Here is a 6000-nt window from a genome sequence, read left to right on the forward strand (position 1 = left end):
AATGAAACATGAGGAATGAATAGCAAAATTAAAAGGATTTTATTACAAAATATTTGAATACATTTAAAATGTGTGTAGATTTCATGGCAATAATGCTCAAATAACTGATTTTATTTGTGCATCATATCTAAGCACTTGTCCTCGGAATCTTTCGTTCATAGTATTTTACAGCTCCCCCACCCCGTCTCCCTTTTGTTTTGCTTGTTGATTCCTCTTCTTGTTCAACATCATGCTTTTAATTTTTTGCTAAGGTTTCTTCTTTTGTTAAGAGAGGTGTCCCAGAAACAGACTCACGGATAGACAACACACTTGTGGTTGTCAAGGATATAGGGAGAGTTGGATTGGAAATTTGGGATTAGCAGATGCAAACTATTATATATACAATAGATGAACCATAAGGTCCTACGTAGAGCCCAGAGAACTATATTTCAATATCCTATAATAAACCATAGTGGAAAAGATTAGGAATATCTATCTATACACGTATCTGAATCACTTCACTATACACTGGAAGCTAACATAACATTGTAAATCAAGTATACTTCAATAAAAATAAATTTAAAAGAGAGGTATCAGTTTGCAAATACTATGAGGCATATTTGTAAACAATCTTTGTATTGCATCATGAAAGCCTCTCCATTGTTGTTTGTTCTTGGCACATTGTCACATCTGTTGATAGACTTTCCAAAATTCTGTGGGAAATGTGGGTTCAAATCTATGCCTTTAAGGCTGTCCCAGGCCTCTTTCCCTGCCATCCTAGTATGTTTTAAAACAGGAAGCCGATTATGGCCGCAGATCATCCTTATCCCAGCTCCACAAAGCCATCAATAATGTCACTGACTGGAATGCTAACACATTTCAACCAGTTAAACCAAAAACTGTCAACCCATTGTTTCCTCTTTCACACAAAATTGCTTTAGAGCCAAATAGTTATGCGGCAAAAATATCACAGTGAAAATGCTTGCAGCAAAGATATCTACAGCAGAAATGCTTAACGAAAAAGGATCTTTGGGACATGCTTAAACTTTGGAAAGTATTCACTGTTTACCTGAAATTGCAATTTTACTGGCAACCTATGTTTTATCTAGCAGCCCAAATTTAATGTAAAACACTGAGAAGAAAGGAAAGATTTACCTTGGACTGTGGTTAAAAACCCTGCCTTAAGTCTCCTCTTTTATGCTGTCCCTTCCTCCGGGGACTATTACTGCCAGCCGGTTATCACAGGAGCGGCACTGCTCGTCCATTTATTTTACCCTTATCCTCGAGTCTGTCTTACAAACAGCCTCCAATAGCGGCCATTCTTTTCTCTTTTTTTTCTTTTTAATCCATAAGCCTTTTCAGTTAACAGAACCTGGTACATTCCAGAGTCTATCCTCTTACCTGCTTCAAAACTAGAAACTACTAAATTGCCCTAGGGAAGGGTATAAGAGGCCAAATGCAAATCAGAGAGCACAAATAAATAGAAGGTTAAATTTTGGGGGGGGGGGTGCTCAACTGCAAAGACACAATTGTCTCACTACTCTCCGCGCTTTTAGAAGAAAGCAAACCTCCTGGAACAGACAGGCCAGGAAGATTCTTTCAAGTGCCTGTGCATGAGGTTTGCCTGGGGCCTGATTAGTTCAGATCCCGCTTGTCTTGATTTAGAATGAAATCCCCTCTACTTCTATCCAGATCTTTAGAGGCCTAAAATGACCAGTTACAAATATAAGAAAATATAATCAACTGAAACATTTTCAATGACACAGAAATTTGGATACTGACTTGATATTTGATGATTTAAGGAATCATTGTCCAATGTTTCAGGATATGAGAATGGTATTGTGGTTACATTTTTAGTAAAATTCTTATCCTTTATATACATCCTTGAATGTTTGCAGATTAAGTGATATTTCTGGAATTAGCTTCCAAAGGTAGGATGTGGACTGGAAATATAAATGGAATAAACAAGCTTATTGAAGCTGGATGATGGGTACCTGGGAGCACAATATACTATTCTCTGTGCTTTTACGTATGTTTGAAATTTGCCATAGTAGAATTTTTAGAATAAAAATTATCCATCCAACAGAATATTATGCTTAAAAATGAAAAAAATCCTGACGCATGCTGCAACACTGATGACCCGTGAAGACATTCTAAGTGAAATAAGCCAGTCACAAAAAGACAAATAGTGTATGATTCCACTTATATGAGGTACTTAGAGTATTGAAATTCATAGAGACAGCAAGTAGAGTGGTGGTTGCCAGGGACTGGGGGATGGGGATGGGAACATAGTGGTTAATTGGTACAGAGTTACAGTTTGGGAAAATGCAAACAGTTCTAGGGGTGGATAGTAATCATGGTTGTGGGACAATGGGAAGGTACTTAATGCTACTGAACTGTATACTTTGAAATCATAAAAATTATGTTGTGTATATTTTACCATGGTAAAAAATATCAGTGTAGTTTCATAAGAGAAAATTGAGACTTTCTTAATAGGTAACGCAAATAAAAATGGAAAATAGCATTAAAATATAAATAAGGGAATTAGAAACTAACTTTTATTCTTGAAAAATAAAAACACATTCTTTTCAAGAGGCAAGAAAAAAAATTTATCCTTTTAGTCTCCCCAGATAGCAAATTTAGATTTCCTTTTAGATTTAGCAAAATTAGATTTCCTTTGAATTTACAAAATAAAAATAACAAATCAATAAAAATTATCATAGAAAACAAGCCTTGCCATGAGATAGCTTTTATGCAAACAGTTAAGTAGGACAATTTCCATAAGCCTCTATGTCATCACCTTCCCTAAGAACCAGACCATAAACATCAGGTGAGGGCTATTCCATACGGCTGAAATCCCTGCGCTGGGTACCCTCCAGCCACACTCCAATTGCTCTTCCACAGTCATCTTCCATCCTAGGGCTCATTACCTTTGGCCAAATCTCAGGAGCTTTTCCACATTGAAAAAAAAAAAGCAGATAAAATGATAAAGCAGCAATTCATTAGCAATTCTAAGAATATCCCATCATGATCTAGGATGGAGGTTGCAATGTTGTTCATAAGATTAAACATCTCCTTGCTTCACTGGTTTTCATATTCTATTGCCTTTAAAGACAACTAACAATACTCAGTTACCTCTAAAATGTCAGCCCCCATGGAAATTATCTAATTCTTGCAGTGTTCCCTAGGTACCAATCCCACTACATGTGTCTCTAATCCAAAGCAAGCACCACGGGCTTAGAGCTGAGGACTTTATGGGTCCTCTGACTGGGGTCTTACAGGATGCTAGCCCTCCAGGGAACTCATCCTTATATAGTGACCTGGCCACCTCCTCCACATCAAGCAAACAGCCTGAGTGACAAGCAACACTGCAGTGAATGTAGCAAGGAAGACCCTGCCTCCGTGGAGCTAGGGCCAAGGGGAGAGGATGAACATTGAAGGAGCCAGGTTATGGTGAGTGCCATGAAGGACGGTAACCCAGGACAGGTTGCCTAACCTAGCCTGGGGCGAGAGTGGACAGGGAAGACTCCTCTGGCAAGAGACAGGATGAAGGAATCGAAATTGTAGCTCCTCCTGGAAAACTTCCAATGGGATGCCCTGACTTAGGAGGTATGTAGACAGCCGAGCTTGAGTGGAAGATGCTGTGGAGAACGGCCCCCACCCTTGATGGGCTGGAAACAGGTGAAGCAACGTTGTCATAAAGAGAACAGGCTGTAGAGACAAACAGCCCTGGGTTCTGTCTTCAGCTCCATCACTTAACTGCAAGTTGCTTCACTGCCACGTAGTGATATTCCCCCAGTATATCGTGTATGTATTAGCATGCCACGAAGCCTCTGTCTCTGTGCTTCAACTTGCATTGCAAAAGGCGAACTCCTGTTATCCCAGCTTGATGTGGTGAGTCTAACTCATGCCGAAAGGGAGACTTGGCGTGTGGGGAGCCCTGCTAAAGGAGTGAGAGGGGAAATCCTGCCACATAAAAATAGAGTTAATGCCAACCGCACCGGTAGGACATATAGAAGCGCACCATAAATATTTGTTGGGTGGAACTGATGAACAAAATTAGTATAAAGGCAGCAAGCCCGTGCCTGAGGAATTGTGAATTTTCACTAACTACAACTATAAAATAAGTATTAGTATCAGATATGTGCTGAGAGCTCTCCCATCTAACTACCAAAGCTCTAAGGCATGAATGAGTCAGGATCGGGCCCACCCCCAGTGGACTATCGAGCCCACTTCCTTGGGCACAAAACGGGGTACCCAGAGGAGATGCTGCGCTCATGAAGCCCGTCCCTCTTCAGTTACCTCCTCCCACTAACTCTGCTCTCGTGGGAAGGCAGGACATCTTCCCTGGAGCCTTGGGGTTCCCATCTCACATTCCAGACTTTGAACTGCCTCTGGAATCAGCCCGTCTGCTGGCATAACAGTTATATCCTCACATTCACTCCAAGAGGGAGACAGGCTGAATTCTTACCCACATTCTGAAGGTAAGAAACCTGAGGCTCAGAGAAAGAAGGCTCACTGCTCAAAAGGTGAGCTCAGAGGTGACCCAAATCCTTAGCTCTGATCCTCAGGCCAAAGTTAGTTCTTTCCATTGATTCTATTTCTTTTTCATTATTTTCAATCCAAATGATGATTCTTTGTTCAGAGCACAAAATGACACGTGGCCTTTGTAGCAAGTTTAGATGAAATCAAAGCAGTATAAGAAGGAATTTGACCTCCTTATAGTTAACTGTTCTAAAAAGTTTGAAATAATTTCCTTCTGTTCAGTCATTCTTACACATAAATATTTTTATGATTGAGATTATATTGTATGTACACATTTATATCTTACAATTTACTTAATTTTATATCAAAACCATCTCTACTATGTTACCACAAATGTTTTGTTGACATGTTTAAATATGTGAGTAATTGTCCATTTTCTGTTTCCATGAATATACCATTGTTATTGAGGATGCCATTTATTGGTAGATAATTACTTTGCTAACAATGTTTCTCTTGTAAACAACTCTAAGATGAAAATCTTTGTTGAGGAAACCTGATCCACTTTTTTTAAAACAATTTTTTGTCTACACTGCAGGGCATGTGGGATCTAGCGCCTGACCAGGGATCGAACCCACATCCCCTGTATTGGCAGCACAGAGTCTTAACCATCTTAACCACTGGGCCACCGGAAAGTCCCCTGATCCACTTTTTTACATGATTTCCTTAGGACTGAGGTCCAGAGTGGGACAGCTGGTTCAGCAGCTATCATCTGATATCCGATGCTCTCACCAGCAGGAGGCGCTGAAGGAAAGCCCGCTCCAGTTGATACAGCTGTCGTTCAGAAGCAAAGCAACTTCTTTTTTTTTTTTCTTTCCATTTATTTTTATTAGTTGGAGGCTAATTACTTTACAACATTGCAGTGGTTTTTGTCATACATTGAAATGAATTAGCCATGGATTTACATGTATTCCCCATCCCGGTCCCCCCTCCCACCTCCCTCTCCACCCGATCCCTCTGGGTCTTCCCAGTGCACCAGGCCCGAGCACTTGTCTCATGCACCCAACCTGGGCTGGTGATCTGTTTCACCCTAGATAATATACATGTTTCAATGCTGTTCTCTTGAAACATCCCACCCTCGCCTTCTCCCAGAGTCCACAAGTCTGTTCTATACATCTGAGTCTCTTTTTCTGTTTTGCATATAGGGTTATCGTTACCATCTTTCTAAATTCCATATATATGTGTTAGTATACTGTAATGGTCTTTATCTTTCTGGCTTACTTCACTCTGTATAATGGGCTCCAGTTTCATCCATCTCATTAGAACTGATTCAAATGAATTCTTTTTAATGGCTGAGTAATATTCCATGGTGTATATGTACCACAGCTTCCTCATCCATTCGTCTGCTGATGGGCATCTGGGTTGCTTCCATGTCCTGGCTATTATAAACAGTGCTGCGATGAACACTGGGGTGCACGTGTCTCTTTCAGATCTGGTTTCCTTGGTGTGTATGCCCAGAAGTGGGATTGCTGGGTCATA

This window comes from Odocoileus virginianus, chromosome 18 (genome assembly GCF_023699985.2).
Source record: "Odocoileus virginianus isolate 20LAN1187 ecotype Illinois chromosome 18, Ovbor_1.2, whole genome shotgun sequence".
In the NCBI taxonomy this organism is placed as follows: domain Eukaryota; kingdom Metazoa; phylum Chordata; class Mammalia; order Artiodactyla; family Cervidae; genus Odocoileus; species Odocoileus virginianus.